The sequence below is a fragment of the Corvus hawaiiensis genome, chromosome 13 (genome assembly GCF_020740725.1).
Source record: "Corvus hawaiiensis isolate bCorHaw1 chromosome 13, bCorHaw1.pri.cur, whole genome shotgun sequence".
Taxonomy (NCBI): Eukaryota; Metazoa; Chordata; class Aves; order Passeriformes; family Corvidae; genus Corvus; species Corvus hawaiiensis.
In genome coordinates, this window is record NC_063225.1 from 10,196,885 (window position 1) to 10,219,881 (window position 22,997).

At 45.5% G+C, this 22,997-nt stretch overlaps 1 protein-coding gene across 1 annotated transcript in view; it reads right to left on the reverse strand.

Moving 5' to 3' along the window:
• The window catches only part of CHSY1 (chondroitin sulfate synthase 1), a 76,817-nt gene that overhangs the window by 5,049 nt on the left and 48,771 nt on the right, over positions 1-22,997 (reverse strand). The window lies entirely within an intron of this gene.

The window sequence follows — 22,997 nt, forward strand, 5'->3', positions numbered from 1 at the left end:
AAGCTCATTTCTTCATAACAACACACCATCACCAGGAAAATAACACCGTGAAGTGTTCACTACAAAACTCTTACTATTCATCTGTTTCCCATTGTTTTAATAATAAAGAACAATAAAAAGGGATGCCATGTACATACTAAGCAAATCTGACAACACCTTTTCCATTATACCCAAATGCCATTTAGGCTTTAAAAATTCAGATTTAGGCATTAAAAATGCAAGTTGCTGAATGTTTTGGCCAAGATGCCAAATATGTTACCTCAAGTGCTGCAATGCAAAGCTACAGCTGTCATTTTAAAATGTCAATGGACAGTAAAGCGCACCTGAGATTCCTAGAGTTCCAGAAGTCAGGTAATACAGGATGCATGTGTACACCAGAATAAAAACATCCTTAACATGGCATTTGCTATTTCAAAACAAGAAGATAGTGAGCTGAGATTAGATTCACAAGTCTCAGGAAAGCAGACAAACCAGAAAGATAATGTGGAAAATAAACTGATAAAAAAACCTTGGGGCCAAAGGTATATACCAGCTTAGATAATGGAAATTTAGAAAGACCATGGGCAGATTCTATGTCACAGCACAAACGTCATCAACCTGCCAAAGCTGACACAGCACCTTCATTCAATATGGGATCCAATCCCTGTTACTGGCAGTGGAATCTGCCACAGGTAACACAGTCAATAAAGCTTGTGTAAAAGGGGCTATATAGATCAGCAAAGAGCCAAACCCAAAAAAGAACCAGGGAGAATGTCTCAAATATGATGGCAAACAGAGCACTAAAAGGAAAATCACCAGCACAGAAACCTTCCCTTTACCAGCTGCTCAGAGCCAGCACAAGTCCTGTTTTATTAGGCCTTCGGATGCATTTTTCCCATTATTGTGGACAGACACTGAATCTTAGGGATAAACTTACACCTGGATTTAATTGCTGCTATCTTAACGAGCTGACTGTGTGCATGCTGAAACCTGACATTCGGCGTATCGCTGCCGACAGCACGGAGCAAGCTGAGTTTACTGGGAGCATGGATTTTAATCTGAGCAAATGTAAATCACTGCAAAGGAGGGAGGGAGGAATTTCAGCTGGACTGAGAAAGGAAGGACATTTATTTCGTGGGTCGCCACCAGTCCCCCGCCCCCTCTCCTTCAAGTTCACCTTCTTCCCACTCTCCCCAAGTGATCCCTGCTGCGTGCACGCTGTCTGGGAGCAATCCAGGCCAGAGGATGGATGGATCCGTGCAGCAATGCAGCCAAAGGAGAACATCTTGGCCATGGCCCCTTGGCAGGCCTCAGATGAGCTGCCTGTCGAGATGTATAATATCCCTTTAGAAGTCATGCAAGATTTAAAAGAGCGCTACGGGCAGAGGTTAGCTGGTCTAATCCCACGTCCAGCAGAGTTATCCAAACTGAATGAACCTCAAGCTTTCCCAAGAAACACATTTTTTCCAGTCACCCAAAAGACTGTTCTTCATTTGTATCCCTGTATTGTTTCCTCTATTAATAACACTTTATTTTTTTGGTCACTTTGAACCTCACTGTTGCTGTGAAGGGCTCTAGGAGACCTCAAATCACACCCACTTAGGGTCAGTCCTGTGAGCACAGTCTATTACAGTGGAGAACTCACACGGGAAGAACAGGATCAGTCCAACACTGCAGGACCCACTTATTTTACTGACAACACTGATCTATTCTCTAACACTATGTATATCTGGAACTAGAAGTATTAAATGCATATGATAACCAATTTCACTGACATTTTAACTACAACTCCAGGCAGAGGCTTTTCCAGAAGTACTGTGACATTAGATAAAAATTCTTAAATCACATCAGTAGGCTGCTGCTATTTAAAGGAAACCTGACAATAGGATTTAATTTCAAGTCTTGTTTTGAATTTATAAGAACAAAATCAAGACCATGCAGCCTGAATGCATTTACTCTAAAATTGCTACCTAGGGCATTCTGAAGAGGAAACCATGAGAAGCAGAAAGGCTTTCAGATTACACAACAAAGTTTTAATAGAATACCGATGGGTAGGAAAATGTTATGAAACTTCCCAATGGAAGTAAAGATAGGAACCCCTAGCAAATGGCACAAATTAAAATTAAGAAGCATATTTTAACGCTCTGGCTTGCCACTCTGGAGCAACCTCTTAGGGTAGACTTCTAATAGTCCTTCTTGCCCCTTCCCAAAACTAGCTTGCTTCAAAAACTGAACTGAATATATAACATATCTCAGTAAGACTTTACTGGGGCTTCAACACAAAGCAATTTACAACTGAAACATCTAGTAACAGCCACCTTGCTCCAGCCAAAAAGGTGACAACTGCCCGAGCCCTGCACTCCAGCCAACCCTGCGGTGCAGCTAATGAGAAGCACCACAGTAACCAGGCTTTTATATAATCCTATTTTTCAGAAGAATGCCTTGCAAGGCTGGCACGTTCAATGTTTTTCCTATGAAGTCTCCCCCTCTCCTACTCCAGCGTCCCCCTTGTCCCCTTGCATTCAGCAGGCTGCAGCAGGCACGGGGTGTGCCAGGATCCTGCAGCTCTGATCCCTCTCTGGGTGCCAAGGTACACCTCACACCAGCAGCAAACACAAAGAAGGGTACTGGAAGGGGTTAATTAATTCCCTACAGAGAGTACAAGGAGTTACAAACTATTTTTTCACAACTACACCAAGCGCTGTACACGAAGTCCAAGTGGCCAGTGGCCAATGGAGCAATTTAACCCTTCCTGGGCCAAGGTGCTGGCAGACACTTGACCCAGTCCCACAGAAGGGCTGCAAGGCCCAAGAGCTTTCCCCTAGAAACCAGCCCCACATCGATTGTGTTTGCTCACCCACATCTACAAACTTGATGGAACTGAGCAGTTCCCTCCATGCTGTTTGACAGCTCCACCAACATTCATTTGCTCAAATTGTTAAGGGTCCCCAGCACTGGGTTCAATCACTAATAAGGGCAATACCCAACTATCACTAATCACTGCTAACATTAATTTCTTACCATATTTGGGTCCAAAACACTATATTAAATATTACCAATTAGCACACGCTGGCTTTCGACTCCATGCGATACCAGAAACCATAAGGAAGACACAAAATCATAAGTAACTCTTGTGTACACCATCAATAGGAGGGGGGAAGAAGGCCATAGAGAAAGGAATACTGTGATTTATTTGCTCCTCCCAGTCACTAAACACACACGTGGGGAGCGACACAAGCCCAGGACATGCACGTCTCCCACAGACATTACGTGCAAACTTCCCCATGCCCGTTACCAGAGTCTTGAGAACTGAACTCTTGTGAACTCTTCTTCTAGTGAAACAGGTTTCTCTATGATTCTTTTTTTTTAAAAAAGAACCTTTCATGGATATTAATTTTGCAATGATTATATTCTAAGCATGCTTTATTCTAGTGCAGAGCACTGAGAGCGTAGGGATACAAAGAAGAGCTACTCTTTATTGACCACTATTTACTCTAGACCTGTTGAAGCCTTAAAAACCCTAATGTTCCCCAAACCATTAGAGACTGAATGTTTAAACTGTGGTACAGCTGTTGTGGGCACTGCTGGCTCATGTCCAAAAGACCAACTGAAAGGAGAGAGTGTTATGTTCCTAGTTTTAAATGAAGAAGTCTTTTGCAGGCCAAAAAAAAGTGTACTGGAGAAAATGGACTTTAAAAATAAGACCAGTTTATGCAGAAGCTGGCCTGCAGCCATGGATTAGCCCCCAAGGGCTTTCTCTCACAGCTCCAGATTGTGCTACCAGAGCCCAGAAAACGCAGCACCGCAAGTCTCATGAAATGCAATCGTGGATAAGACACGCTGCATGGCAGATTTCAAAATGCCCAAGATGGGCTTTAAATACAAAGCCCAGCTAATTAAAAGCCCAAATGATGGTTAATGTCACCTAGCTCTGAGCACTGCCATCGGGAGATGAGGATGTGGGTCACAGTGTGGAGCTGTTCTCCTGTGGGAGCAACTCAGGTGCTGGGACAGCCCCACCCTGCCCCTCAGCTCTGCAGCCAAATCCAGACAGGATGCTCATGTCCACCTCCTCCTTGCTCCTCCTTCCGGAGATGTGCCAGAGCTGGTGCAAGGAAGGGGGCAGCTCCTGTTGGCTGGTTGAAGTGAAATGAAACACTTTCTGCACCCACATCCCAAGGAACTGCACTAAATAATTGTAGCTGCACTAGCACAATTTTGCCACTTTGCACTGATTAACCACAACAGATAACCAGTTGTCTGGTTTTTACATCACCAGTATAGCTCACCTGATGAAGAATTTTGCCAAGGGAAAGGAGCAGTGGAGCTTTGTTTACTGCTGACTTCCCTCCGCTAGAGGGAAAGACTGCAGGGGCCTCCTGGATACAACTCTGTATTCAGGTTTCTTTCTGTTTAAATCCTGATGCTTTATATCCCACAGCTAAACATTGACATGACTGAAGCCACTCCTTCAGACAGAGTTATTATGGTGGAAACAAACACAGGGAAGTAATGGATAAACACTCATTTCCAGTGAACTTGGCCACTCGTTCACGGCTTTAACCTCCCCAGTTGCCACTACAGGAAAGGATGCAGGAAACACCACTCGGCGCTGGGAGATCAGACTTCCCTCTCAGCTGACAAGTGAAGCCCTGAGCTCTGGAGCACGATTAAATGATGTGATTCTTCAGACAAGTTACTTCTCACACAAATTTCATCATGTACTGCTGGTTCACGTTTGCTTTGTTTCATAAAGAGAAGCAAGAAAATCATCCTGAGCAGCCAGTACTCAAAATTTCCATGGCAGACTGGTGGGGAAGCAGAGGCAGATCCAGCTGTGACCTCTGGGTGCAGTAAGGCATGCTCTGAAGCAAGAAGTTTATTTTGTACAACACAAATGCCTCTTCTTATATGATCCTAAGTGAAACAGTGCTGGTCTCACTCAAGAGCCTCGCAGTACCTTCTGCACCGCTCTCCTCTCCAAAAGTATTCCAGAAAGGAAGCCAAGTACTAAGGCAAGTCTCAAGCACAGCAAACTCAAGGTCATTGAATTCCCAAGGAATCTGTGAATTAGGAGAGTTACTGCTGGAGTTCAAGCTTTTGTGAAACATACCAAGTAGCTTTTAATTAAACAACTGTTTTTCTCCCAATCCTTTCTTGTTTAAGCAAGTAGAAGAGCTTAAAAATAACTTATTCATTTACAGTTTCTCAAACCAAGTAGCCTTTAAAGTATTTCCAGCTTGGCAAAGGAAAGAAGAAAACCTGCAAAAATGAATGGGTCTTCAAAACTGGCATCGTGTACCTCACCTCTGACCCTGAGCTTGACGATTTCATTACCCAAAACCTACATGTGGGAGCAGTCCAAGGCACTTGGGAACTGAGATCCTCCAGCTAGGAAGCAGAGAACTTCCCTCCTCCTGGCCCTGCATTAAGCTGAGCTTCATCTTCCTGGTCTAAATAAGGATATAGAAACCAGATAAAACAGAACGTGCCAGTTTAGGATATTTAGAGTTAACTATGCAAACCTTAGGAGCGCTGGATGTGATTGCAAGGTTTTCATCCAAAGGGTTCTGATTTGACAGAAACAAAAACAAATAAAATACCACTAAACATTAACAAATGTTCTATGCTACAGCTATTAAAGAAGCAGAACATCGTAGGTGCAAATGACTAATTGGTATTGGGATTGCCTGAGAAAGTGTAATCAAAAGTTGCTTCTAGCATAATTTCCAAATTACAAGTCCTGGTGCAAATTGCTGCTCTTCACAAGGCTCGCCCTTGCTCATGGTAAGGCTCTGACCCATGGGGCAAATGATTCAGCTCTCCCTCTCCAGCCTCTGTCCCAGATCCAAACAAAACCAGGGATACAGTGACTCGCTGCTGATTGCTCATTTAAAGGCCACACTGAGGGATGATGCCAAATTACTTGCACACCAAATCTACTGTGTCTCAGGATTTCTTTTCCTTGTTGTCAGCTCCACACTTCTACTCCACAGTGCAGGCAGAGCACAAGAAAACTTGTTTTTCATTATGAATTTCAACAGGCCCATGAAAGACAGAGCTGCATCCTTCGAAGTCTGTATCTGCTCTTTCTCATGTGAAGTGTTAAGATTCCAGAGGAGCACCACATGACCCTTGGAGAGGAGTTTCTTGGAGATGATGAGCAGAAAGCTTCTGAAACCCTGGCCAATAATTTTTGGATGCTAAAAACAGAGTTAGAGGGATGCAGTTTCCTCTGAACACAGACTACAGAAGAGAAGACCTCTTCTGGACTGCTGTGTGATTTTCCACCATGTGTTTTCAAGAAGCAGTAATGTAATCATTTAGAAATACTTCTGTTCATGGAATTCAAAGATTCCTATTTGGGAGCTACTTTCTACATCCAGTGGTTTTGTAGCAGTTGCGAGCCATGATGGATGATGAGCCTTTTTGGTCCACTTGGCAAGGCTACCAAAAGCTGCTTCTTACAGGGGGGTGAAGAAACCCTCTGCTTGGAGAAATTTCAGCTGCAACCCAGGCAGCCACCCATCTCAGCATCAGTCCAACATCAGAAATCCAAGCTGGAGCAGCATAGCCTCTCTGCCAGACTGGACGGGGATAGCAGTGATCCTGCATCACACACCACCCCAGGTCTCCAGATCTGTGCCAACACCAGATTCTGCAAGAAGCCTGGGGGAAGCACTGGCTCCAGTGGGTCTGTCTGCAGGATCCCCCCCTGCCAGTCTTGCCCCCATGTGCCCACCAGCACAGCTTTCTGTTGCTGCAGAATGTTTCAGGAACCTCCACCCCTGAGTAGGCAGACAGAGCCCTACACAGAGACAATGTCACAGTAACAGCACTGAAGGACAGGGCTGAGGCAGTCACATCAGCACAAAGCTCTGCATCTCTCTTGAGCCTTCACAGGAGATTACTGTGAATTTAATTATGCAAAGATTCAGCCTCACAATAGTGACTGCTGCAGTTCTTCCCTGCATGTAAAAAGGTGGGGGTGTATTTTAAAAAACAGTTCATTTGCAAGACATTCATCACTTCCAGCTTAAGCAGAACCATTTTGGATGAGGAGGGCCACGGCCCCTTTTTCATAGCAACAGACTATGCTTGCTGTTTCTGATCCCTTGAGAAGATTTGTGTCAGGAACACATATACCTTTTGGAAAGGGGCAAGAAGGGAGCTGGGAATGCTGAATTAAATCCCCAAGACAAGGCCAACTGCGCAACTGCCTGTCTTAAAGCTGCAGCCCATCAGACCTGCAGTGCCAGAACAGCCTTGAAGTGAGACATCATCTTCCATAACTGCGTTTATAAATCCATCTGCGTTATGCTTTCCTAACAAGTGATGGTAAAAGCACCTCTCTGCCAGCCACATCAGTATCAGCTGATGAAAACTGACAGAAAACTGGAAATACGTAACATTTCTAACTCCTCTGCTGGTGAACCCTCCTCCCAGGTGCCAAAACAGCCACTCTGTGGGTGCTGCTGCGTTGTGCCTCTGCCAGGAGAGCAGCTGGAAGAAGGGATGTTGTTATGAAGGCACTCTTGAAACCTTAGCCCCTTCCAAATTGCTGATGGCCTGTCCCTAGGAGGTGGTAGCTGCACACCACTTCATGCTGCTGGGGTTATCTGAAACACAGAACAAGCCAGCATTCAAGTAACACTCTGAGAGGGCTCATTCTGTCCACTTGGTCCCGCTGGATCAACGCAGCTCCGCTTGCGTTTCACCGGTGTCGCCTGGTTTGCAACAGCACAAAGGAAAAGATGATGATGAATCACTGTGTTAACTGCATGGCACAGCCATCTCTCTTCCAGGCTTGGATTTCTGTGAGTGCTCCAACATGGTGCTCTCTAGCTGCTTTTTCCAGGGTCATGCTGAGATATCCGTGGTTGGCCGCTGCTGAAGCCTGGTCTGCTGCAAGTGGGGCGGGAGCTGGCAGCATGAGGCAGTACTGGGTTTCCTGCTCAGGTCTGCTGTCAGCAGTAATCATCGTCACAGAAATCACAGAATATTCTGAGTTGGAAGGGACCCAGAGGCATCACTGAGTCCAACTCTTAAGTGAATGGCCCATACTGCGAAAAAACCCACGACCCTGGTGTTCAACCAACTGAGCTCATCTCAGTACATCCCTCCATGGCATCCAGCAATGAAGCAGGAACTCACTCAAATTAACCTGGATTCAAAAGAACATCTCCTTTTACTCCTGTTGGTAGAAAACAAGCTATGGAGTTCCTTACAGACCCCCACAGAACCGGTGCCCAGTACAAACACAACATTTGTGACGCAGGCAGAGGGTTTCACTCCTCTTTCACCCGCCTGAGAGCTCAGAGCAGTTCTTCATCTCCAATCTGTTTTTTCAGCCAGAGCCACCATTTCTGGAGCTGGTTTTAAGACTGACTACAAGGGCCTGGACTCAATCACCAGCTTGTTTCACATGGGGAGCAGCACAGGGTGACGGCTTCCAGGGCTTACCAAAGCTGCACAGCATTGTTCTCAAGTGTCTGTATGAAACGTGTGCACTTTTTTTTTTTTTGCACAAAGAATTGTTTAGCAATTGCTCAGAGGAGGGGAGGGAAATAAAGTCACAAACCCTTGTTTTATGTGGAGAAGCCACATATTTCAGTCAGCCCACGAGGATCCACAGCTGAGCCCTGGCCCGCGGATAGCAGAGCTTTAAGAAGGTTGTGATGGTAACGAGCACTGTGCGGTAACGCTGCTGCTGCAGACAGAATTTCCACAGTGACATGATGATTGCACAAGAGTTTCTCTAGTGCTTGTACCATTACCACGCACGACTTAAAGCCTTCCTGCTCTTCTGTTCTGAGTTTAAAAACAAAATCTGCCTTTTGTCTCATCACTGGAAAACATATGTACATCATCCAGCGTAGACATGGCACTGCCAAAACCATTCCATGACAGGGTCTCTGCCATCTAAAGTAAGTGCAGTACAAGTAGCTTGGTTATAAAAAATACAGCTCTTTGATCAATAGGGGATCAGCAGACGAGGTCTGCCCATTCAGGCGGCTGATAAATCTCTCAAGAATTTGCCTTTCATGCCCTGTAACCCAAAAGCGCCATAAATTGTGAATTAATAGCTCTAACTACAAAGATTACCTATTTTTATTGCTTGCTTTGCTGAAGCACAAGGGATAATATATTTAAAATAAGTCACTTTTTAGGGGAAAGCAGTGATTTACTAATTACTCATCTGGATAGGGTTGGCAGGGTGGGTTCAGATTCAACACCCTGGAAAGAAAAATGGTGAAAGAAGGGAAAAGGGGTGAAAGAAGGGAAAAGGGATGAAAGAAGGGAAAAGCACTGCTGCACATGCACAGATCTGGGACCAACCCGCTCCTCTGCAGTTTCACATATGCTCAGAAGTAGAAGAAAGGCAACATCTTTCTAGGCAGCCACAGTTTTATTGTCTTCCTGTCAGTGGAACAACTTTCTCATTATTAAAACGAGCTGTCAGGCAGACTGGCATTTCCCTCCTCGCCGTGTCCAAGTTAGCCCGTTCGTTCAAATATGGTTAAAAATTTCACATAGTGTTGCTGGCTAACTGTATATGGTCTGAGGTTTTCTGGAAGTTTGCTGTCTGGCACAGCCTGGACAAGGAACAAGCAGCGTTACTCTGCAGAGCTCTGTAACCAAGTGCCTCTTGCATTACACACAGTCTGTCAGAGCCAGGGGTTCACCTCCACGTGGGTGTTTAAGCCTCGCTGATGTTCACCATCCATCATCCAGCTCTGACAAAATGAATATTCAACTGCTCCTTTTGTAATGCTCTAAATTAAAACAGGAGATGTGGATGCCGATAAATGCAATTATGCTGAATGTAAATGCCTAAGAAATGGAAAGGAAAAGAAACACTGTCTCAAATACTCCCCAGCTTGGGGAAGGATTTGCTACTCACACAACACAAGTGAACTCTCTTTTGAATATTAGCCACACATACAAAGAGTTTTTGGGTCCCTTTCTAGGGTTTTCTTTGCTTCCAATCTGGAGGACACTCTTCTGCTGGCTGCAACCAAGCGCCACAGGTGCAGTTTTGGCAGAGCAGACCTGCCTCCAAAACCTGTGCCCATTGCCTGCAGCCACCATGGCTTGGTCCCTTCATCCCTCCAGCTGCCAGCCTGCAGCCTACAAACCTCAGCTTGCACCCAGCTGGTGTTTCCTTTCCCTCTCCCTTGGCCACTGCAGCCTTTCCAGATTTGGAAACCAGGCAGCTTGGAGGAATTCATCATTTTCATTAGTGACTTTCCCATACTCCACTGACATTTTTCCACTCATCTGAGAGACAGGGGCAATAGGAGATCATTTGGGTGGGTTCGCCTGTTGGGTCAAGGTCCCACTGCTTCAGGAAACCTCATGTGTGCTTGCTCAACAGAGAAAGGCAGGGAGGGAGGAAAAGCCATTGCTGAGAATGTAGAAGGAGCTTCAGCCAACAGATGGAGAAGGCCAGTGGAGTTTGCAGCTTCCTTCAGCAGACAGCAATGCCTTGTCTTCTTATGACCCATTTTTAGCTGCTGATCCAGGACATTTCAGGGATTTGACTCATGAATAGCAAATGACTTGTGCTGGGTTTGCCAAAAAGCCTTCTCCTTGCTGCAGGAAGCCTGGGCTGCTTTGAAGTAGCTCCTGAACCAGGACAATTTACAGCCTGACAGCTTAAAGCTGCATTGAAATGGGCCCTGGTGTCCTCAGGGTGTTATAAATTGCAGCGGTTCAGAGGCAGGCAGGCCTGGGAGGGCAGGGTGCATGGATGGGGACTGTGTTCTTCTGCTGTCCCACAAAGGCACGGCCACGAGGGAGCCAGAGCCCTTCAATGGGGCTTTCAGAGGGACACACAGGACTACTTTCTGCTGCCCTTTCCTCAGCACTCTTCTGAGATATACTTGTATCATCTGAACTGCAGGTTGTTCCCGAGTTCAGTGCGGTTTTGCGCTGAGCTAATCCGGGCTCTGACGTGCACCCGATGAGCAAATAGGTGCTCCCAGCTCCCAGCCTACAGCAGGCTTGGAAACCTCTATCGAGAGCAAGTGTTGGGGAACAGGATCAGCTGGTGGCACAGGGATCCACTGCTGACTCAGCCCTGGGGGCTGCACCTTGTGCCAGAAGGCAAAGTGGGCACTGACACACTATTTGAGTCTTAAAATAGCAGCACTGTTCAACACAGCTCATCTGGCAGGGCCCAGAGGCACCCCCAGAGCTCTGGGTGGGAGGACAGCTCTCACTCTGCTCAAGGACATCTGTCAGGGATGTCTTTGATAGCCACAACCCGATTTGGGATGCCAAATCCAGCAGTACTTTTCTCTAAAGCCTACAGAAAGAGCTTTGCACGTACCCCAGGGTTCTCACCCTCATTTCATGGCTGTTTTGCCCATCCCCGTTTGGGGTTTTCCCATCCCAGAGCCAGGGAATGTCATGTAGGCTGTGGGACCATGTTCTTCATCAAGCCCTGCCTTTGCCTCGTCTTGATGTGAATGCCAAAGTCAAATATAATCCACCCACCCAAAACAGATGTTAGAAACCTGTCTGTCTCTCTTCAGCTGTCCTCTGAGGTCTGGCCTCCTGTCAAATGCCCGAGGCGAGAGTTTTCTTTTTTATTTTTAAGGCAATGATAATATGTTCAAAGGCTCTTTCTTCTGTTTGGAGAGAGCAAATCTACACCTGGTCCAGAAGTGCTTCAATACACACCAGCAACTAACAAATCTCTGTCTCTGAGAGAAGTTTGACCTCTTGACTTTCAAAATAGTTGTTTTCTCCTTTCACATAAATTTTAACAGCTAACTCAGTAGTGCCACAGGAACAGAGGTGACAAATCTGTTCAGTGTGCCACCTTTTTATTCAGCAAACTGTAAAAAGAGAACTTTTGTTTTCCCCTCTGGAATGGCATTTGTTTCTACAAATCTTTAAGCCAGAAGAATACGGAGATGATCTCCTGAGCAATTGTTTTCCATGGAAACAGTGCATCGTTGGATATTTCCCACAGATAAAAAAGGAGAAGAGCAAAGACAGAGGGAGAGTAGAAGGGAGAAGGCACAAGGACAGATCAGACCAGAAGAGGCAAGTTTGCAGCACCATTGTGCTGTCTCGTAGTGCTTCTTAAGCAAGAACCTCCTTTTGGGTACTTTATGTCCTAAAAAAACCTCAGCACGTAACAGGAGTCTGTGTTGCGCAAAGATGAGAGATGGAAAGCATTATGCTAACCTTAAAATGTAGCTCAGGGGCCTGGTGCATCACAGACTGTTCAGTATTAGCATTATTCAGAAAAGCACCAAAAAATGCATTGCAGGATATTGAAGAAATCTATATCCGGATATTAAAACTAGTATTGAGCAAACTGTGAGGAGTGACTATGACAATATGGTCAGACCACAAGCTTAACAAAGCCTAGGAAATAAAGCACCGTGACTAATCTGAAGCACATTAAAAGAAATCACATACAAACCCCACTAAATCCACCAACTCCCAATGACACTTCTTCGCCTCCCTTCAGAAGGGGCGAGGACACAAACACATGTGATTTACACAACATGTTGTACTGCTCACTGCTTTGTGCTGATTTCCAACCAAAGTACTGCCTGTTCTTGAGGACTGGGATTTCACACTTGGAAGATTTCTAAGAAAGAGGATTTATGGCTGGGACTGAAGTGACATGGCCAGAACCTGAGGACCTGGCAGGCGATGCCTTCCCACTACAGCAGGCAGCAGGGATGAGTGTCCAGGTTCTGTGACCCACTAGCAGAGTAACAATATCATGTTAGCAGATGTACAGTGCTACTTGCAATGAGTCAAGAATTTGGTCGAAGAAAACCTTCCTCTCCCTGGAAGTCCAGCTTCCTGGGCTCCTTGCATGTTTGATTTCTCCTGCGGCGTAGCCCTCCTGTCCACTCTGAATGGGAGAGAAACCACCCAACCCATGAAATGTCAGCCTCTCTGTTCTGTCAAGGGGCTAAAGCAAAGGGAAAGTAAAACAACCCCACAACATCAAAAAATCCACAACATCCTTCTCGTCTTCATCCCTCAGACAACTCACGCTGGTACTGAGACTGGAACTGTCTTGAAAGGACATTTATCTTCTCTGCTCTGGGTTTGCTTTGTGTTCCATAGGAGAGCAACTAGACAGGGATCAGATGGCTCATGGCCACAAGAAGTGTGTGGTGACAAGAGCTGATGGCTCGCTCAAGGCAGCAGCAGGAGCTGAGCAGTTCTGCACAGACACCGTGCAGATAAGAAGTGTAATAAATGCCAGCCTTGAAATTTTCTTATAGTAAAAGAGATACACCAAAGACTGGAAAAGAGCAGATGACAGCAAAAGGTTGTGTAGTTCATGAGAGGAGTTGAGATCACTGCTAATAATTTGTGCCCTGAATGCTGCAAAATGCCAGGAGGAGTGAACTGCGTGAACCGTGATGCAGGTTTGTAAGAGATGCACTAATTCACATCACTACTGAATGATATCAAATCCAAATGTCAAATCCACTCCAAACCCAGTGGTGACTTAGCCAACTCTAGATTCGGTTTCTTTCTTCACTTCCAAGTTACAGAAACCATTACCCTGACATAACGGTTTGGGGTTTAATAGCATGAATCTTTTGGCCATAACCATGAAGAAAAAACAAAACAATAATAAATCTGTAAGCCTCAGTGGCAAGCAAAAGAATGTAATCTTGATTCTCTTGCCCACTAAATAATTATGCTTACATCATGCTAAAATAAAATCTACGTTGTGCTTTCTGTTATTAAAAATACAAGGAAGAGATCAAACTGTCCATATATATGGAATTATAAAACCAAGCCATGTATCACCCGGACCAAAGTATGTAATCAGGACATAACAAATGGAATTTAATAGTCAGCAGAAACCACAGCTCTGGAAGACATTTAAAGGAATATTTCCATTTTCCTAGGTACTATATCAGGTTCTTGGCCAGACATTTTTGATCGCACTGTACTAAAAATACAGTCCTAGTTTCACAAGACAAAAATTTTCAAAGCATGACGAAATGTGAAAGGTAATTGCAATGCACCACTGAGCTATTTTATTACATTATCTAACATCTTTAAAGAGTAGATTAGCTCACAGTGCAAACATTCTGGTTTCCCTGATGTTTGAGTCCTGGCAGCGACACAAGCAGCAGGGAGAGCCTTGCCTGAAGATGGGGGAGTGGTGCTAGCGAGCTTCTGGAGCAGCTTTCCTCAGGAGAACAGGCAGTGCTTTCCATCCAAGAACGACATGGAAGAGGCTGCAGCCCCTTCGCTAAGTCACTCTGAGAAGATTCTGGGAGAGGTGTGTGATCTCCTGCCAAGCCCTCCTCAGCAAAACTGAGATAGCCAAAGGTTTATCAGCACCATCTGGGTCTCACTGCTGACATAAACCAGGGGGAGCTGATCTGAGAAGATGCCAGAGCCCACAGCCCCACCGAGCCGCCGGCGGTGGTCAAGAGCTGCCTCCCCCCTAGCTGCCTTCATTTAACCCTAACTTCCCACTTGCCCAGAAGGAACAGCCCAGTGCTAACATGATAATACCTTAAGAACTAAGGCTGCCCCAAATCAGAGATGCTCGACTCTTAGGAAAAGGACAAAAGCCTGGTGAGAAACAGCAGCTGTGGAGAGAGCAGAAGGGACTCGCTACACCTACAACAAATAACTCACTGCAGTGGGTAAGATCTGTTCTCCACAAATCCCTGTTTACCTAGGAAATCTGTATGTATAACGGCTGTGGTTATGTTTTCCTTCTACTCCCTCTGCCCTCCCACCTGTTACAACCAGGAGCAGGGGGAGCCCTCCTGCAGCCGCTCCATTATTCCCAGAGATTTTCCCTTCCTCTTCACTCTCTGGCTGGTTTGTCCAAGAAACAGTTCTGGTTACGCAACAAAAAGCAGTGAGAAAGAATATTCACTAACCAAACTTCTGATTCCTTTGTGCAGCCAGGCTCAAAAACTAACTGCTCCTCGAGCACAGGCTAAACCTCTAGAAAACCAGCATGTAGGTGGGTCCAGCATGCCATAGGATGCAGGGAATAAGCAAATGTCTCTCAAGAAGGCAAAATGGAGAAGAAATTTTTAGGTCCCTAGTCAAAAGTAGGCAGTAGCTGTATGTTGCCATCACCTAGTATATGATATTGCAGTTTATTGCTCCATAAAATTCAGTTTTAAGATCAGTTTGAATCCTGAAGACTGTCTGCAAGCAGCAATTTAAATGTAGGGTTTCAAACATGACGTTACAAAACTGAAGACTCATTTTAGACAAGATTGAATGAATTGTATTTTGAATGTTGTTTTTTCTAAAACATGTACAGTCTGCCATAAAAACTAGTGAGAGAAACTACAGCCAGAATACGAGGTGCCAATGGTCAAGTATATCCTCATTAGAGGGTGGCCAAGTGATATTTATTTAAAGTGCTACGCACTATGAATTAAACATTTATTTTGTGTCACCCAGTAAAATATCTGAACCTCATTTTGGCAGCTGTGCAAATTCTACCCTGACTGCACTGATGACTGACTGTGCTTCTTTTGACTTTCATGGAGTCTCTCTTCTTGTTTTAAGAGAAAAACCTAAAAATCAAGAACACCAAAAATGCAAACATTCGTATATCAGCCCATGGTATGCAAAAGGAGGACGAAAGCAGATCACCACTCACGACATCATCTTTATTAAGGTCACAGATGGAATTACAGCATGATAATTAAAGTCTTGGAAGACTTGGCAACCTTATCCTGTAAGAGTGACTCTTCTAAAAGACCTGGGAATACGGACTTTCTGTTCCTGGATCAATGGCTTAAACAGGGACCATATTAAACATCATTTGGAGATCTGACCATCGAACAGTTCCTTTCCCCACTGAGGAGAGAAAGAGCTTCACAGATTTTGGCTCAGAAAGCCCTCACAGTTCCTCCTGCCCAAGGTGGCTAGAGATGACAGTCTGCAAGAAACTCATGTCACTCTGCTAATGATACTTACACAGTCTGAAAAGCGTTTTGGCATGGTTTTAACAGGATTGCAGGATTTATTCTATTTGAAATGCTCTCTGGACCACACAGCAGAGCAATGCTGCTGTGTGTCACTGTTCCATTGACTCACCAGTTGAAATGTGCTACCTTTTCTACCTCAGAACAGGCCTGGAGAGCAGAATCAGCCTGTGCTATGCGAGGGACAGCAGCGGCAGATGGCAAAACAGTCAATACGAAAACTCTAACAAGAACTGAAATAGGAGCTGTTGACACCTACTCCTCTTGGGCAAAGCACATTCAAAAAGCATGTTTTGACAGACCAACATTTACTTCAGTGCCTGGCACACAAAGAATTGCCACCACATGCACTGGCCATTGGAGGGCTTATGATAAAGCAGAAATAACAAGGTGGGAAAGGCACTTACAAAGTCCCAATTTGAGTGTGGGTAGTGACTATCTGACAATATGGAAATGGGCTCCCATTATTGATTTAAAGGAGTACGAAGATCCAGCTGCTGAAAACAGGGACACCACACTGTCAAAGCAGCCAAACCTTTGAACAGCTTCACCAAAATGAAAAAAGTGGGAAAGATTCTATATTACTGCCCAAGTGCTCTGACCTAAAAATCAGATTAAACCCTTTTCTTTTTTTAAATATATATTTTAAATAAAGTGTCTGGAAGCTGCTGCGCAGAGCATCCCACTTGCTTTACATGCAACCAACCATCCTGTCTAGACCAGAACCCCTAAATTTTCCATATAGCTCATTACCTTACACAGTTGTCTTTATCTTTCTCCACTTGTCCCTACCACTCATGGCCCTGTGCTAATGAACTTTTATTTCAGAGCTTCAGAAGATTCCACCAGTAACAGGGAAGGTTTGGTGTTAAATGTATTTGTTGTAGCAAAAGATATGAGTGTAGAAGGTCAGGGGATACAGGGGCCTTGCTCTGAGAAGTTGCTGAGCATCTCCCACCAGACCAAGTCCCAACTAAGATACAGACCTTTTTTCTAAGAGGTTTGGCTAGTTATCCATGCTGAAGGTCACTGTAGGTCACCAGAGCTGGTGTCAGGAACAATTCCTATTCCAGGACAGATGGGAGACTAAATCCTTCCCCCAGAGCCTCTCCTACCACAATGTGGGATATGCCTCTCTCTTAGGACCACTTAAGCATCTCTCCCCTAATCAATCATCTGTCTGTGGAGACGATCAGGAATTAACCTCCCTCTTGTCCCTCCAGAGCAAAATTGGATTAGGCTGAAATTCTTGAGTTAATACGGACACACCTGGGTGAAACTGAACAGCCTGTGATGCACGCAAGATCAAATGAGCAAAGTCCAGGGGGGGACACGACCAAGTGCTCTACAACCTACTGCTCCAAATGCAAACATCACCTGCTTTTCCAATTGCCTTTCTGGGCAGGAAAAGCGGACTCAGAGCCGCGGTGGATCCGCACCAGCCGCAGTGCTGCTGCCTCTGCCAACCACAGCATCCAATTTCCTAACGAGGAACGGCCGGACGGCAGCCGGCTCCGGGCACTGCCGTGTGCTGCACCTCGTGGAAAATCCATTGTCAAGCCCTGTGCTAAGCCAGCCCCAGAACGCTGCCAGGAATCAGCCGAGAGCAGCTGCAGCCTCCCCCATCAACGTGGATGGGGGACGCTCTGGACCTGGAGGGACACAAGATTCCTCCAGACAACAGCAACTCCAGTTACACATTTAATGCTGCTTTGGTAATGACACTGATTTGGAGCCATGCAAGCCTCAGCCCTGAAGGATAAGTACTGGAGAGCAGGAAGTCTGAGTTAAGCTGTGGGCACAAAAAGTGACTTGGGATTAAGCAGCATTTTGCTTTGCTTAGACTATTACCCTGGGTGGAGTACAGCAGCTGGGCCAGATATCCCTGAAAGGCACTTTGCTGTGCAGTACAGCTGGATCCTCTGAGTTTTGTCAGTGCCGGAGACCAAAAAACTTCTAGTCTGAGTCTAAAAGAGCAGCAGAGAGGGAATGCTGACTCAGAATTTTATCTTTTTCCCCATGCCCCACCACATGCCAGCAGTGCTAGAAAGGCGCTATGTTCCCACACCCACAGCAAGAGGATAAGGAACAAGTAATTTTCTGGGCTCACTGAGACATTCAGTGAGAAAATGTATCAGTGCAACGCACCAAAACTCAGCATATTGTCATTAAAATGCAGCCTGATTTGTGTCCAGAGAAAACCAGCATTCTGTACCAACTTTTTCCCCTGTCAGAAGAGCTGCCAGGAGCACATAATGCCTCAGCTGTGCTGAGATGTGAGGAAGCTCAGCAGACAGCGGGATGAGCCTCCCTAAATGAGAAGCAGCAGGTTTGGAATTGGGGGGAAGGGGAGGGAAGGGATGAGAGAAGGAAGCAGATTACTGGCTGTGGCCAAAGCTATACTCATTATATAGAAAGGACATGAAAGGCTTTACTTAAAGTGCCAACGTCAGTTCAATGCATTTATAAGGATTCAAACAAGTCCCACTGGGCAGAACAGCCTGAAGGAGCTTTGCGTTTGTGTAATTTAATGGCTCTTTGTTCACTGAAGTCAAAAAGCAGTGCTGGATTCAGGGGAGTCCCCGGCCAGGCCCCGCACGGCTCCCAGGACTAAAACAGACAGTGCTGGAGAGTGCACTGAACTCTGGTGGGGCAGCCTGAATTACAGGGCTGTTGTAAAATAAATCCCCTGATAAGAGCAATTAATGCTATCCTAATTATGTCTTTTCCCATACTCGCCACTGTTCCCGCTGGCTGCCACGAAGGCAGCTCCTCCTCCAGGGAGAAACTACAACTGAGGTGGGGACTTTAAAAATACACTGTTGCCAATTTCTTTTCAATCCAGCATACTCAATACAAGATATAAAAAACCACTCTGCAGCCTTTTGTTCTGGGATGTATTTTTATTATTGGCAAACCCATTAGGCTTGAGGTTTTTCTTATTTTATCTCTGCTTTCAGTTTTCTGGGGTGGCTTTTTTTTCTTTTTTGGTAATCAAAATGGCAGTAGTTTATTATATGCTCTGAGGTTTCCTGCACACAAAAAGAAAAAAAGGTTGTGCTACTATTCCTGTCTCTAATTCATCCATTTTGCTTGCTCTGCTGTGGGCAAGACTTCAAATCATAACCAGCAATTTTGTCTGCCTCCTACTTACCAAAAATTACTGCTGCACCCACTGGTGATTCACAGACACACACATTTGGTATCAGGACATCCATCTGAACCAGCAGATGCCTGGCAGCTCTATCTTTTGGTCTTTAAACCTGAAAGCAAACCAGCCTAAAAAGTCTCCCTGATAAACTAGTAGAAAACACATATATGCTTTCAAAGGGGTTTTAGGCTGATTAGTTGGAATAACATTTTCAAGCCAAGAGGATGATACTGGAGCATTATACATCCTTGAGATACGTTATCTGAGATGCATCATTCTTTGTCAAAATGGATGTCTACAAAAGCTACAGCTGATTATTTCTAAGAAAGACAGGGAAAGGGAGAGAAACCTCTCCTGCATCAGTGGATCCAAACAGAACTCCAGCTCCAGGCAGCCAGGATGTCCCTCAACCTGTCTGGAAGATCACCCTCCACTAAGGCACGGCTCAGCAACCACCTCAAACACACAGAAGGGCTGCCCAATACCGAGCTGTATCTCCATCTTCCATACGGTATCTGCAGAAGAGCACACTCATTTGCATCCCCAGAACAATAGAGAAATTAATGAAGATGACTGCAATTCATAGAGCCACTTGTGTCTGCAGCAGTGGAAAGGTCAAACAAATTAAGGCTCTGAATTCTGGGCAGAGATTTCAAGCTGGCTCTCTAACATTTGCAACACAAGGGAATAATTAGAAAACATCCATCAGCTCCATTTCCGTTCACAAGCCCGTTACTGTGAACATGGTGATGAGCTGTCCTCTGCATAGCTAGATCTGCTCTCAGATTATGGTCAATTACTTCTCCTCAAGTATTTCAACTCCCAAACACAAACTTCACTTCCTTCAGCTCCCAGCTCTCAGACCTGCCGACCACACACAACACCCCTCGCAGAAGGAGCTCTGAAAGGAGCCAGAGGACAGGCTGAGCCCCTGCAGGGAACCACTGCAGATCCCAGGGACATCAAGGACAGGAAATGTTACCTGCATTAAAAAAAAAATCTCTAGGTACTATAAAAAATACTAAAAAGATCACAGGAGCTGAACAGACAAAGCCCACATCACCTCCCCCCCCGTAGCTGTGAAGTCACATTCAAATGCTCAGTAGTCTTTTACAAGGAAGCATCCTGCTGAGCCCAGAGGATGTTTTTGGATTGGGGGACAGGAGAAATGCAGGACGCTGCAGTTTAAAAAGCACATTTTGTATGAGCTGTTCCATGTGAGAGCTTGCACACCCAGACGTTTCACTCCCTACAGAGCTGGCACAAACTCATTTTTAACAGACTAAACCAACCTGTCCCCTCTGAGATGCAGACGGCTGCTCAGAAGAGATCTGCTGGTTTGGCTCTGCCTCCCAACTCCAGGTTTTTTTACCTCACAGCTGAGGAGAAGACTACCAGTATCTGGAAATCTGTGTAGGGATCCATAAACCTGAGCTATGTCTCCCGCTACACTGCAAGGAAGGTGCCAGGAAAGATTCGATGCAGGAGACTCAGCAGCATGACTGAAAGGAGAGAAAATCCCGTGCCAGACATCCTGGTGTGCTGGTTTGGGCTGGGATAGAGTTAGTTTTCTTCGTAATAGCTGGTATGGGGCTGTTTTGGATCAGTGCTGATAACACAGGGATGTTTCGGTTACTGAGAAGTGCTTTTAAGAGAGTCAAGGACCATTCTGATCCTCCTCCCACCAGCAAGGGGGCTGGGGGGGCACAAGGAGCTAGGAGGGGACACAGCTGTGACAGCTGACCTCAACTGACCCAAGGGATATTCCAGACCATATGGAATCATGCTGAGCACACAGAGCTGGGGGAAGAAGGAGGGGATGCTCGGAGCAATGGCATTTGTTTCCCGAGTCACTGTTTGGCATGATGGAGCCTGACTTTCCCGGGGATGTCTGAACACCTGCCTGCAATGGGAAGTGGGGAATGAATCCTTTGTTTCGCTTTGTTTGCATTCATGGCTTTTGCTCTACCTATTGAATTGTCTTTATCTCAACCCTCAAGTTTTCTCACTTTTATTCTTCCAGTTCTCCCTCCATCCCAGCAGGGGAGTGGGCCAGTGGCTGTGTGGGTCTGGGGCTAAACCACAATACCTGGGAAGGAGAAAAGACATGATCTGAAGAGCTCATTTAATATCAAAGTCTCTTGTGACCTAGGAGATCTCTCGGAGAGAAATCAAGGGGGAGGAATGAGGAAGAACCCATGAGAAGGATTTTCCCCCCACACTGCTGCCATGGAGGCAGTAACAGGACAGGCACCTCATTCCTCAGCTCAACTCTGCTTTCTGTGGGATCTCTGTGTCCAAGGTGAGCTCACACTGAACCAGCACCTCCAGTGATGCCCCTTTATGCCCCATTTGAGCAACCTGGTCCAGCAGAAGGTGTCCCTGCCCATGGCAGCAGGGTTGGAACTACATGGTCATTACAGACCCCTCCAACCCAACCCATCCTATGAATCTGTGTACTAAACTTGCTTCCCATCTCTTGACACTGAGATCAGCAGCACAGTCCCACCTGCAGCATTGAGAAGATCTGCTTGGATCCAGGATTCCTAAGAATGGTCACTTCCACTCTGCATCATCCCTGTGCTGGAATGGTCACTCCTAAGCCCATTTAACTCACTGCCTGGCCCAGGAAAGCTCACAACTGATGCACACTTTATGTTGTAGTATGGCTGCCAAGGCCAATATTGATATTTGGCCATAATCCTTCCTAACCCTGTGGAGGGCTGTGGGAGATCAGCATGTTGCAGCAACAAGGTTTAGGGGTTATTAGGTGCTCCATTAAAAGCTTGCCCTTGGAAGCTTTAAAACATGTTTTACCTCAAACATTATGAGGACATCCCCCACCATGTCATGTCCTTTCCATGCTGTCCATCTGAGCAGCCAGCTGCAGCACTGCCCTTGTCCCACTTTCCCAGTCTGCATTTGTGTCCCTTCCCCCCTCAGTTTTTCTTTTTAATTTAATTTAAAATGTTGGTAAGTGCTGGGTTAGCTAAAGCTCCACTACGTAGAAGTGGCACCAAAAGAAAAAACACCCAGACTTTTCTGGTTTTGGAAATAAAAATGTTTTGGCTGCCAAAGAAAAGAAAGAGTTACACCCATGTAAGGCTTTCACTTAGAGAGAATTAATACAGCCAACTGTTTTTGGATGGGCTGCTGGCTAACTACAGTATAAAAGAACAGAAAAAGAAATAAGCAAAAAGAGTCCCAAGCCCTGTCCTCTCCCATTAGACTCACTCCAGCTTCCAGCTTCTCCTGGGTTCCTGTTCGGAGGCAAATCCTCCGTCACTTCTGTCTAGACTACTCACCTGAGTGAGTTTTTACTGGAAGAAGTGCAGAGATGCAGCTTCCAGGACCACAAACCTTCCAAAGCACACATGCTAGAACACACATACAAGCTGTATTTTACACGCTTGCAATATTTTATACATGTGACTCTAGCATCACTCTAGTGACGTTCCCTGATATGTTAGTTCCTTGCTGACCACCAATTCAAAGATTTCCATCCTCAAAATGCGTCACAAAATGCCCCTTTAAAACAGAAGCTGCATGTGCAATTCCTAGCATGACTTATTCTGCATACTATAGGATTCTGGCCTGATTCCTGTCACCTCCCACAGAGCCAGTTAAGCTAAAGATCTGTCCAGAAGGACACGTAATCTTAAATGTAACACTGCTGAATACACAGCCATACTACCACCACTGAGCTCCCAGCCTGGGTAATTAGAGATTTCATTCCTCTATTGTCCAACTGCTGACTTCATTACAGACTCTGTGAAATTCTCTCATTTAAATTCCCTGATACTCATTAGCAATAATTAAGCAGGGCTGATGCAGGAGACAGAAATAAGAGGTTAAGGAGAAGGGAGTGACTTTTTTTTCTGCTTTTAGCAAGTCCAGTG